At 39.9% G+C, this 13,636-nt stretch overlaps 1 protein-coding gene across 4 annotated transcripts in view; it reads right to left on the bottom strand.

Annotated features, from left to right (window-relative positions):
• TMEM196 (transmembrane protein 196) overlaps positions 1-7,672 on the bottom strand; it is a 311,062-nt gene extending 303,390 nt beyond the window's left edge. Inside the window, exon 1 of one of the 4 annotated variants that reach the window (XM_044946513.2) lies at positions 7,544-7,672. The gene's annotated coding sequence lies outside the window, so the exon portion shown is untranslated. Of the gene's footprint in view, positions 1-7,471 lie in introns of all 4 variants that reach the window. The other 3 variants (XM_044946515.2, XM_044946514.2, XM_045166364.1) reach the window with 3 other exon arrangements.
• Positions 7,673-13,636: the final 5,964 nt, after the last annotated feature.

Below are 13,636 nucleotides of genomic sequence, written 5' to 3' on the forward strand. Positions count from 1 at the left end.
GTTTAAATTCTGTTTCTAGGTTCATCCATTTTTTTTCCCCTCTAGCAATGACTTAAGAGTTTCTAGTCAGATTTTATATGTGTTTTGAATTTCTCTTGTTTTAGATACTTCATAAGGCCAAGGTATTAGTACTGCAGCTTAAGTACTAACTGTTAAATATATAAATTGAACAATAAAGTAGTTGAAAATCAAAAAATTGATTCAAAGATCCAAGTTGTTTAAGAGCATGGAGAATAGGAAGAGAAAAATCTATATATGCAGCAGAAATTTTAAGAAGAGAAAATAGCAAGAATAGCTGTCTTTCAAAAGAATGTTCCAGAATTGGAAAAAAAAGTTTTCCTAGAATAGACAGGATAATTTGAACAGGGTAAATAAAAGCTATCTATATCTATGCCCATCACTGTTAAGCTTAGTGTATCAAAGACAAATTTAAAAAAATTAAAACCAGTCATTAAAAAGAAAGATTTGACAGCAGGATTTTCATCAGCAACTGGCTCTTTCCCCAGTTTTCTCTAGCTTATTAAATAGTAGCATAATTTCCTAAGATGTTTATGCCCCAAACCCCTGAGTCATGCTTCAGTCCTCTATTTACAACATATCCATATTTCAATCATCAGAATAAGTCTGCTTATCTGTAACTTCTAAATGTCTCCTGAATCTGAACACTTCTGACCACATGCAGGGCCCTCCACCTAACCCAGGAATTCATCTAAAGGATTGAAATCACCTTCCAACTGATTTCCCAGTGCCTCACCCCTATTAATAATACTGCATACCTGCTCAAACTATCTGATAGCCTTCCATCTCATTCAAAGTAAAGTTCAGATTCTTTTCCACAGCATACAAGGTGCTACATGACCTTGCACCTTTATCTCTGTCTCCTCCTCCTAATTTCCCTCTTGATTAATCACTTTAGCCATGTAGTCCAAGCTTAATCTCATCCTCAGGGCCATCACTATGGTGGTTCTCTCTGCCTGGAATGATATTCACCCACATCATAGCATGGCCTGCTCTCTCATTGTATTTGGATTTATTCTCAATAATCTCTTTATAAAAGACTTAACCACTTTTCATAACACTTCTTTATAATTGCTTTTAGCATTTAACATGATGTGACATAGTATCATATGTTTATTTGTTGGTTTGCCAATCCCTAAACTAGAACAAAGTCCACGAGTGTATGACATTATACTTCCCAGTGCCCCAAACAGTACCTGGCATATAATTCTCCAAAAAATTATTTCTTATATAAATTCTTATTTCCAGCAAAGAGAAATAATACACATTGTTTCAAAAACTTGTGGAACATTCACAAAAATTTGCCTGACACTGAGGCACAAAGGAAATCCAATCAACTCACAATAATATATATCATACTCATCATGAAGAAGTAAAGTACAAGTCCACTTAAACCACCAAGTTACAAAAGCAACAAAACATCCCTTATAAAACAAATGTCTTCTCTCTGTCCAGACAGAATCTAGTACAAATGTAACTGCCAAAACAAAATCTCAAAGACTCAGTATGTCACTCACTTAGGAAAGAATTACTCAGTAGCTAAGTAGCTACTATTTGTTTGGAGAGAATTATTTTTAAAAAAGAATTTGCCTAAAGTGACTGAAATTGAGTAAGAAAAACTGTATAAAAATATTTCACATAAAATCAAATTTAATGTTGTAAAGTTTGCAAAGTCAAAAGACCAGTTTAGCTGAAGAAATGACTTTTGATCTGGGACTTAATCAATGGATAAAATTTAACAGGTGCCTATGGGGAAGGAGAAGAAAGAAAATCCAGATGGAGAGGTTGGTAAGTATTAATCTATGAAATCAAGGAAGTGTACATTTTTTAGAGAAATACCAAGTCATCCACCTTGGTGGAAATATATGCTAAGTGGTAAAGCTATAGTGAAGGCAAATTCTGAAAGCTTTGTAAGTGAAGCTACTGAATACCAACCTTAATGAACAGGTGATAAGAAACTGCAAAAGGCTTTAAGGAGGAACACGTGTATACCTGTGGCAGATTCATGTTGATATATGGCAAAACCAATACAATATTGTAGAGTTAAAAAATAAAATAAAAAATCTAAATAATATTTGAGCAAATTTTATTTGGCTGAAGATATTTCTCTGCTAAGAACAGGGTCCATTATCGGTTGTGGGCAGAGAAAGTGGCCACTGAAGCATTCTCTAACCTGATAAAAAGAAATAAAAAATAGAGAAGGAGGGAGGGAGAGACCGAGAATGAGAGAGAGAATTTGAGAGAACTGTGTCTTATACAAGTCTTTGTCTAAAAATACATTCCTCAATTCTGATAAAGATGACCCATGTTATGCATTCCTACCTACATCTGTGGCAAAGAAAAAGAAAGTTCAGAGTCCCTTGTAACTGTACTAATTTCTAGCCCATTAGAAGAGCTGGAGGGTGGAAACTCTTAGCTTAAGAGTAAATAGCTCCTGGCTTCCATCATTGAAAAGAAAGAAATCTCTGTTTTCACCCTTGAATGGGAGGTCACTGAGTGAGATGAAAAAAGCTCTGCAATTACTGAGCCATGCAGGATATGCTGAGTAATATATTTATGTGCAATTTGCACAACTTCTTAATTAGTTTTAAATATCAAGCTTATCCTAGCTGACATCTAAGCTTTAATATTATCCAATTCAAGCAAAGTATGTGGTTTTGGATTTGCTTTGCAAATAGCATGTTCTTCAGGATTGCTTATGCAGAAATATTCTGAGCGCAGTAGCTACATGATCTGTCTCAAGAGTTCTGACCAGAAAATTCTATTTAGCCACAGAGGTGGAATACACATCTCTGAACAGATCTATTGAGACAATGACTCCAGAATATTTATCTGACTTAAAATTTCTAAATACTGTTTCTGGGTTATGATGATAGATCAAATAGATACATGTAATTTATCTTCCTCCAGGAAACAACCACTCATTTAAGTTTTTGCAAAGCAAAGTGTTAAAAATAAAAATTCACAAGGATGAGGTAAGAACAGCAAATGGGTCTGTGCTGACAATGGCCACTGTGTATGACGGAGGCTGAAACGAGGGCCAGAAAGTGGTAGTTGCTCAGTCCTGTCTGATTTAGAAATCCTATGGACTGTAGCCTGCCAGCCTCTTCTGTCCATAGGATTTTCCAGGCAAGAGTACTGGAGTGGGTTGCCATTCCCTTCTCCAGGGGATCTTCCTGACCCAGGGATTGAACCTGGGTCTCCTGCATTGCAAGCAGATTCTTAACCATCTGAGTCACCGAGATGAGGGCCAGTTTAGTTCAGTCGCTCAGTAGTGTCCGACTCTTTGTGACTCCATGGACTGCAGCATGCCGGGCCTCCCTGTCCATCACCAACTCCTGGAGTTTATTCAAACTCATGTCCATCAAGTCAGTGATGCCATCCAACCATCTCATCCTCTGTCATCCCCTTCTCCTCCTGCCTTCAATCTTTCCCAGCATCAGGGTCTTCTCAAATGAGTCAGCTCTTCACATCAGGTGGCCAAAGGATTGGAGTTTCAGCTTCAACATCAGTCCTTCCATTGAGCACTAAGGACTGATCTCCTTGCAGTCCAAGGAACGCTCAAGAATCTTCTCCATACAATTATGTAAAGTTTAAAAAAAAAAAAAAAAAAAGGAATCTTCTCCAACACCACAGTTCAAAAGCATCAATTCTTTGGCACTCAGCCTTCTTCACAGTCCAACTCTCACATCCATACATGACCACTGGAAAAACCATAGCCTTGACTAGACAGACCTTTGTCGGCAAAGTTATGTCTCTGCATTTTAATATGCTGTTTAGGTTGGTCATAGCTTTCCTTCCAAGGAGTAAGCGTCTTTTAATTTCATGGCTGCAGTCACCATCTGCACTGATTTTGGAGCCCCCCAAAAATAAAGTCTGCTAATGTTTCCCCATGTATTTGCCATGAAGTGTTGGGACCGGATGCCATGATCTTCGATTTCTGAATGTCGAGCTTTAAGCCAACTTTTTCACTCTCCTCTTTCAATTTCATCAAGAGGCACTTTAGTTCTTCACTTTCTGCCATAAGCATGGTGTCTTCTGCATATCTGAGGTTATTGATATTTCTCCTGGCATCCTGATTCCAGCTTGTGCTTCATCCAGCCCAGCCTTTCTCATGATACACTCTGTATATAAGTTAAATGGGCAGACAATACATAGCCTTGACGTACTCCTTTTCGTATTTGGAACAAGTCTGTTGTTCCATGTCCAGTTCTAATTGTTGCTTCCTAACCTGCATACAGATTTCTGAAGAGATGAGGGCCAGTGGGATATAAAAACCCACCTCTTCACTCTATGTTCACCCAGAGGATCTGTGTCCTTATGGAGGAAACACTTCCCCCTAATTCACAGGAATAACTGGCTCAGTACATCCAAGAAGGCCAAAATTCAATTTGGCAGTAGTGAAAAATGAAGAACCAACACAATTTGTATTTCAAGAAGCACAATGACAGAAGCACTAAGTATGAAAGTGGGTAATGACTTAAGGGACTATGGTAAACACTGAGAAGTTGGGTCCCTCTCTCATACCACACCTCAGGGGAATTGATCACCATCTCCAGCAGAAGCCTAGAGGTTTAGTCTCTCACCCAAGGGAAAAAGAGTCTCTGTACTGGGAGGCCCAGATGGATCTTGGAGAATACATTTCCAAAACAGCAGGATTAAGTGACCAATAGCATTCCAAACACTGGAGACAGACATATCCCCTGAACTATCACACTGTCCCAAGATGTTGGTCCAAGATGTTCCTCAGAAACAATCAACTCATAAACTTAGAGATTAACTCACGTAACACAGGAATTCCAATTTTTTGTCTTCTACTCTTATCTATGTTCACAACGCCAAGTCCTGACTGACCTTTAAGAGAAAAGATGTCTTTAAAGTCGAGTATGGTGATATAAACAATCAAAAATGGGACAAAAACTGGAAGAAACAGAGAATGCTGGGACAAGAAAATACTGGTGTCATTCATTTATGCAGAGATATGCTAAAGCTGAAACTCCAGTACTTTGGCCACCTCAAGAGTTGACTCATTGGAAAAGATTCTGATGCTGGGAGGGATTGGGGGCAGGAGGAGAAGGGGACGACAGAGGATGAGATGGCTGGATGGCATCACCAACTCCATGGACCTGAGTCTGAGTCAACTCTGGGAGTTGGTGATGGACAGCGAGGCCTGGTGTGCTGCAATTCATGGGGTTGCAAAGAGTCGGACACGACTGAGCGACTGAACTGAACTGATGGCAAGATAACACTTGATTTCTAGGAATTAAAAAAAATTGTAAAAATGAAAAGTTCAGTAGAAGGTAAATAGTTGGAAGATAAAATAGGAAACCTTCCCAGAAAGTGCAGCAAAAAAACCAAACAAACAAAAAAGAAAATCAGATCAGACCAGGCAGTCTGACATCCAACAGACTTTTCACATCCTCTTTCTGATTTTTATATCTCTTTTACTGCTGACATGAAATGACATATTAATCTTTTGAAGACTCTTTGAGAGACATAGGCTATTTTGAATACAAAAATCAAAGTTTGGAAGACCATCAGCCTAATGAGTTATTCATTAAGCCCAATGGTAGTCTTCACCTGCACCCTAGATTATACATACACTATATCCACTAAAGAAACAAAACCATCCATACTGCAAACCATCACCTAGACATAAATATGAACTCTCTTCCTTCGTAAGTGGATTATCTACTCCCAGGGAGCAGGGGTCATATCTGATTCCCTGTTGTGTCCCCACATACAAGCTTGTATTTACTGGCATACAATGAACACTGACTAAAATTTTACTGAATAAACATTGAATGAATTTCCATAAACTTTTATCATATAGTAAAGGGGTATATTTTTATCTTATACAGAAATTGCAGGTGACTCAACTTTAGCAGCTGCAGTTAATTAAGCAATTATGTTTTCCCTCACTTGATGTCTCTGGTGAGGTCATGGCAATGTAGTCACAAAAATAAACATGAACTAGCTTTTACGGAATAAAATTTGGCAACTGTCAAGTTCCTCTATGATGAACGCATTCAGTGACACACTGGTCGGTCTCTAACGTGAGACCAACCCTGGAACTGATGAGGCATGGAAGTTCCTTTGATTACTTAGTTACTGTGTATTAAAATAATAAAGGGAATCCTGAAGTCTGTGAAAAATTCTTATGTTGACACTAGGAATAAAGTATTACCAAAACATGCTAGCCCCAGAAGGGGCAGCAATCTGTCCATATTGAAGCTGACACCTGTTCTGGATATAATTTTTCCTTCCTGGCTTCTAGTGGCTATAACAACATCAATATGGGAAGCTTCCAGAATGCCTTGACTGACCAGTATGGATTCCCACATAACAAAGCCTCAAAATAAGGGGCTTATTTCAAAATAAAGAAGTTGCAAAACTGGACACGTGACCAAAGATTTACCATGGTTTTACTCTGGCAATTGCTAAATTCTCAATTGAAAGCAGATATAATCTATCAATGCAGGAGACACAGGAGACACCAGTTCCGTTCCTGGCCAGAAAGATCCCCTAGAGTAGGAAATGGCCTCCTACTCCAGTATTCTTCACCTGGAAAATTCCAGGGACAGAAGAGCCTGGGGGGCTACTGCTCATAGGGTTGCAGAGTCAGACACAACTGAGCATGCACGCATGCTCCTTGCCTATTTTCCTAGATTATCTTTAATGCTTTTCATGTTTCCTTATTCAGCCTGCAACCTGATGACCAACTAAATCAGCCAAACTTTCAACACTTTATGACCTTATACCTCCTGTACCTACCCCCATAAATCCCCCATTTTGAGGTAATCTACAATGTTTTGCTTTTCATTATGTTCAAAATTCTTAGTCCAAAGTTATTGGATACTAATGAACAAAAGACATTAGTAAGTTGAGAACTTTTTAAGGTTCATTCTGTTCACTTTGACCTTAGTCTTCTCCCCTTTCATAATCAATTTTGTATCTCACTGTTGTTCTTTCAGATTACCCCACTTTCTCACATCCAGAGATCAATCCATCCTTTTCTGTCTTCCTACTTAGCAGATACCTTTCTAGCTACTTGTAAGGAGAAGATAGGTAAGAGGAGATTTCCATTACTACTCTCCCAGAACTTTTAGCGGTACTACACTGATTTCCTTTAAGGCTATTCATGTGGTTACATGTTACTTATAGAAAAAGAAAAAATATAAAGATATCACAAAAGATAAAATCTCCCTCTGAAATATTTCCTATTCCATTTTCCTGAAATCAATATTAGTATCTGTCCAACTTCTATGACTTCTTCCACATCTTCTTACCAAAACATTACTGTGTATTATACATTTGGAGATTTATTTTTCTTTTAACTAGACAGAATCACAATTAGCCCTCTGAACCTAATTTTCACTTAAGACCTCTTTCTCTCAAAAATACATGAGTACTGTCGGGCTGCATCCCGCAATCCAGTAAGCCCCATACTCGCCTAGCCGCAAGACTGAAGAGAGACTGGAGTGAGGAACAGAGACATCAGTGTTATATGGATGGGGAAATTTACTTGTCTGAAGCAAGGTTCTGGAGCTACATCCGAACGTGTGCAGAGGAAAGCAAGGAAATAGCGGCAGATTTCACTCCCCAGAGGAGGGGGGAGGTTACCAGTTATAGGGGAAATTGGTATCTGGTTGGCTCCTTGGTTACCAGGGAAACTAGCGGAGGGGCCCGCCCCTCACTGCCTCTTTAATTTGCTACCAGGTGGAGATGACTGATCTGATCTGATCTGGAGATGTTCTGTCTAAAGGTTAGAACAATCATTAGCTGGGGCTGAGGCAAGTATGTGGGAAAGTCAGTCAGGTGATTAGAGTGTAAGTGAAGTAGGCACTGGGCCGGACAGGAAATGTACAGAGAGCAAGAGAATGGCCACCTTGGGTGACCTGATCATAAAAATGCACATATACTAATACACACAAAAGTATTTTTAAAAGGCAATAATATAAGATGCTGGGAGATTTTAGGAAAATATGTTATTCATTCAACATTTTCTTGAATGTCCTTCCATCTCTGACTTTTCTCATTCCTTTCCCTACATCATTCCCCTACCCTCACCGGATTCATAGTAACCCGTGTAAACTACCTAGCAAGTTTATATCAGATTTCATCAACTGTTTACAAATACATGTATATAAAAAGGAAATTATACATATATATATATGTGTCTCTCTCTCTCTCTCTCTCTCTATATATATATATATATATATATATATATATTAAAAGATGTTAAAGTTTCCTGGGGGATACCGTAATACAACGGATATAAACTTTTAAGATTCAGGACAGATCTGAGGAAATTTCAAAATGATAAGAACTAGTAATATGACCCTAAAAATTCATCTCAAAGAGATTATTTTAAAAAAAAAATGAGGTGTGTGAAAATTGGTAGAAGGTTTCTGAAGAAATATCTTTCCCCAAAAGAAAGGATGAGATGACAGAAGACCATTTCATAACCTTGGGTCTTTCAAGAGAGGCTAAAACAGTGTCCTTTGGGGAGCACAACGTGTTCTCTGAAGTTAGGCAATGCAGGAACTGGTGTGTGATTCACCTCAAAGAAAACTAAAAGTAGCCTGGGGCAGCAAATATGCCTGCTTCCGAGAAGACATGGAATTCCCTCCAGCGCTAAATAGGGCACGGGGTACATGTGAGACTTACCAAGGAGACGGTAGACTTGGAGATATTTCAGCTTCTGTCAGAGAGTACAGCTTAAAATGGCAGTTTTCCTGGAATCTAGAAAACCAATATAAAACTGGAGGCTAGAAAGACTGCCTCTCCCTTGAAAAATAAGTTGTGGTCTGAGGAACCCATAGAGGAACCCCTGAAGAACCCATGAGAGTGCCCTAGAAAGAACCAGATTCACACATCCATAAGCTGAGAAAGCATACAGCTATGATTTGACAGCATCTGTCAAGTAAGAACTTTCTTCTCTCCTCCTCTTCACCATCTCCTTTGGTGTTGCAACCCTGGACAAATCAGGCAGAACAGCAAGCTAGTGGGAAATAAAGGAAGCTAGCAAGCAAGAAGCACCCAGAAACAAATGCAAGCTCTGTCCTACAGTTCACTCCTGCTGAGGGAAGTGTTTATAACAAATTGAACTTCCTTTGAGCTGCTGTGAGCCCAGGATTGGCTCTCTCTTCGGCTATTGCCCAGAAGTACCGGCTCCTGGAGAACAGGTCAGTGGGCAGCCTAAGCCCCGACCCTAGCCACCTAGCTCCACTACAGAGTATCTTTTGAAGTTAAATTGCAAAGCTGGGTGTCTGGAGAGCCGGAGGGGTGGTGAGAAGGGGTGGTGAAGATGGGGAGAAGGCACAGAATATTCACCCTCTGTCACTTGTCTGTCTGGCTGACACCTCATATCTCAGCAGACAAGCCAATGACCATTCACTCTTACAAAGCAGGTTTTGCTTTCCACAAAAGAGTCTTTTATTTCTAGGCTTAAATATTTATTGTTGAATTGTTCCTGACACAAATCCAAGGTGTGAATTTAGAGAGAAATAATGGTAATTATTGGCTTCCCTGGTAGCTCAGCTAGTAAACAATCCACCTGCAATGCAGAAGACCCTAGTTCGATTCCTGGGTTGGGACAATTCCCTGGAGGAGGGCATGGCAACCCAATCCAGTATTCTTGCCTGAAGAATCTGCATGGATAGAGGAACCTGGCGGCCTACAGTCCATGGGGTCACAAAGAGTTGCACACGACTGAGCAACTACGCATAGCACAATGGTTATTATTTCACACAATCATTAAATATGTTCTTTTATCTTCAATTTTTTCTTCCTGAGCACCAAGCTTACTTGGAGGGGTCTCCTGGGGCTTCCTAGGTGGCTCATTGGGTAAAAAGCCCCGCCTGCCAGTGCAGGAGACATAAGAGACACAGGTTTGATCCCCAGGTTGGGAAGCTCCCCTGGAGGAGGGCATGGCAACCCACTCCAGTATTCTTGCCTGGAGAATCCCATGGACAGAGGAGCCTGGCAGGGTACAGTCCATGGGTCACAGGGAGTCAGGCATGACTGAAGTGACGAGCATGTGCACATTGATCCAACAAAGCCTTAGGTCTGAGGTAGTCAGTGGGATGGTCCATGGGTTTCTCTTTCTGGATTTCAGGTGCATTCATTAAAAAATGACATCCTGGTACCAAAAGCATGAGCAGAATTTATATTAGAAAATTACTAATTAGATCCCAAAAGAACACATTCCAATATGGATTAGATAGTCATTATCAAGACTTTCCTATAAATGTCTGCCTTAAAGTGATCTTATGGATAGGTATGAGTTTTCACACAGGGAAAGAGGATGGACTTCCTTGATTTAATTTTAAGAAAATATTTAGATTAAAATAAAAATGAATTCTGATTATATCCTATGAATCATATTTCTTCATGGTACTTAGATACAAATATATTTAATTTATTTAATGAATATTCATTGACTTTTATTAGTACTAGGCATTGCTCTAAGCTATTAAGATAAACAGATTGGTGAAACCAAATAAAGATCCATGGCCTAAAGACATGCAAATTCTGATAAGAGGGGGAACATAGTAACAACAAAATAATTATAAGTTACATAATATTTTATATACAAAGGCCATATAGTCAAAGCTATGGTTTTTCCAGTAGTCATGTATGCATGTGAAAGTTGGACCATAAATAAGGCTGAGCACGAAAGAATTGATGCTTTTGAATTGTGGTGCTGGAGAAGACTCTTGAGACTCCCTTGGACTACAAGGAGATCAATCCAGTCAATCCAAAAGGAAGTCAACCCTGAATATTCATTGGAAGGACTGATGCTGAAGCTGAAGCTCCGATACTTTGGCCACCTAATGAGAAGAGCCAACTCATTGGAAAAGACCCTGATGCTGGGAAAGACTGAGGGCAGGAAGAGAAGGGGGCGATAGAGGATGAGATGGTTAGATGGCATCACTGACTCAATGGACATGAGTTTGAGCAAATTCCATGCGATAGTGGAGGACAGGGAAGCCTGGGGTGCTACAGCCCATGAGGTCATGAAGAATTGGGCACGACTTAGCAACTGAACGACAACAATAGTGGTATTTTACATGGTGATAAGTTACTGTGAAAATAGTTTAGGGTAAGGGAGATTCGGAAAGTTGTAATGTGAGGGTGGAAATCATTTTTAAATAGGGTCTTCAGGGTCAGTTCAGTTCAGTTCCATTGCTCAGCTGTGTCCGACACTTTGTGACCCCATCAATCATAGGACACCAGGCCTCCCTGTCCATCACTGACTCCTGGAGTTCACTCAAACTCATGTCCATTGAGTTGGTGATGCCATCCAGCCATCTCATCCTCTGTCGTCCCCTTCTCCTCCTGCCCCCAATCCCTCCCAGCATCAGGGTCTTTTCCAATGAGTCAACTCTTTGCACGAGGTGGCTAAAGTACTGGAGTTTCAGCTTTAGCATCAGTCCTTCCAATGAACACCCAGGACTGATCTCCTTTAGGATGGACTGGTTGGATCTCCTTGCAGTCCAAGGGACTCTCAAGAGTCTTCTCCAACACCACAGTTCAAAAGCATCAATTCTTCGGCACTCAGCCTTCTTCACAGTCCAACTCTCACATCCATACATGACCACTGGAAAAACCATAGCCTTGACTAGATGAACCTTTGTTGGCAAAGTAATCTCTCTGTTTTTCAATATACTATCTAGGCTGGTCATAACTTTCCTTCCAAGGAGTGTCTTTTAATTTCTTGGCTGCAATCACCATCTGCAGTGATTTTGGAGCCCAGAAAAATAAAGTCTGACATTGTTTCCACTGTTTCCCCATCTATTTCCCATGAAGTGATGGGACCGGATGCCATGATCTTCGTTTTCTGAATGTTGAGCTTGAAGCCAACTTTTTCACTCTCCTCTTTCACTTTCATCAAGAGGCTTTTGAGTTCCTCTTCACTTTCTGCCATAAGGGTGGTGTCATCTGCATATCTGAGGTTTTTGATATTTCTCCCGGCAGTCTTGATTCCAGCTTGTGCTTCTTCCAGCCCAGCGTTTCTCATGATGTACTCTGCATAGAAGTTAAATAAGCAGGGTGACCATATACAGCCTTGATGTACTCCTTATCCTATTTGGAACCAGTCTGTTGTTCCATGTCCAGTTCTAACTGTTGCTTCCTGACCTGCATATAGGTTTCTCAAGAGGCAGGTCAGTGGTCTGGTATTTCCATCTTTTTCAGAATTTTCCACAGTTTATTGTGATCCACACAGTCAAAAGCTTTGGCATAGCCTCAATTAAAAGTCGGTAATTTGAGCAAAGTCTCAAAGCTAAAAAATGGAGATAGCCTTGTAGATATCTGAGGGAAGAGGGGTCCTGGTAGAGGAACTGGCCAGGCAGAAGACCCTAAGAAAACATGAATGACAAATTTGGGGATCTGTAAGGAGGCAATGTCATTGAGAAAACTGAACAAGGGGAAGAGAAAAAAAGAAATAAGGTCGAATGGGTTGTTTGTAAAGAGCAACTGAAAGAATGAATTGATATGAAATCTGATGGGGAAGGCTAGACATAGAGGCAAGAATATCACTCAGTCAGTTCAATTCAGTCGCTCAGTCAAGAATATCACTAGTTTTGTACATACTGATTTGTGATGTGTATTACACATCCAAATGGAAATATTAAGTGGGCAATTGGACATCAAGTCTAGAGTTGGCCAGAGGTAGAAATGTGGGAATCAGTACTGATGAGTAGGATGAGATTACCAAGACTTTGCATGTAGCTGGAGAAGAGGTGGAAGAATTGAACCTGGGGTAATTCAGGATAAAGTTGTTGAGGAAAAGATAAGAAACCAGCAATGAGACTGTTAAAGAGTAGGGAAAGAGGAGGAAAGTAAGAGAGGAGGAAAACTACATCGTATTCTAGAAGACAAGTGAGGAAATATTATCAGTGAAGAGGGGGATTACCTGTGTTAATTGTGGCTGAAAGACTGAGTAAAATGTGGACCAAGAATTGAACGTTGACTTTAGATATAGAAATCTGACCAAAAATCCTGGTGCTCTGGTGGGGTGCAGAAAATTTGATTGTTAAAGACAGTTTAGAAGAGAAAGAATTTCAGAGTATATAAACAGGACTGCAACTCACAGGAGAAGTGAAACGAAGATTTTTAAATACAAGAAAAAAATGATAGTGTGTTTGGTTGCTGATGTCAATGATCCAGTAGACAGTGAAACAGTGATAATATGGGAGATTAAGGGAAATTTCTGGAGATATATCACTAAAGAGACAGGGGATGTGTCCCACTACATAAGACGAGAGTGCACACTTAGAGGCATCATCTACAGTAAGAGGCAGGAAAGGAAATAATGGGACTGCTGGTACACTTTATTAAAACCTGGTACTTAGGTTTTGCTCTTCTGGATGAAGTGCTATTCATTTCCAATGTTACAGGTCATATATTATTTTTCCATGCCATTCATGATTACCTTTGCATTGTGGATACTTATTTTAAGATATCCTATCAGATGGCAAGAGTCAGTGTCGACATTCTAGGAATCAGCGAACTGAAATGGACTGGAATGGGTGAATTTAACTCAGATGACCATTATATCTACTACTGTGGGCAGGATCCCTCAGAAGAAATGGAGTGGCCATCATGGTCA

The sequence above is a fragment of the Bubalus bubalis genome, chromosome 8, assembly GCF_019923935.1.
Source record: "Bubalus bubalis isolate 160015118507 breed Murrah chromosome 8, NDDB_SH_1, whole genome shotgun sequence".
Taxonomy (NCBI): Eukaryota; Metazoa; Chordata; class Mammalia; order Artiodactyla; family Bovidae; genus Bubalus; species Bubalus bubalis.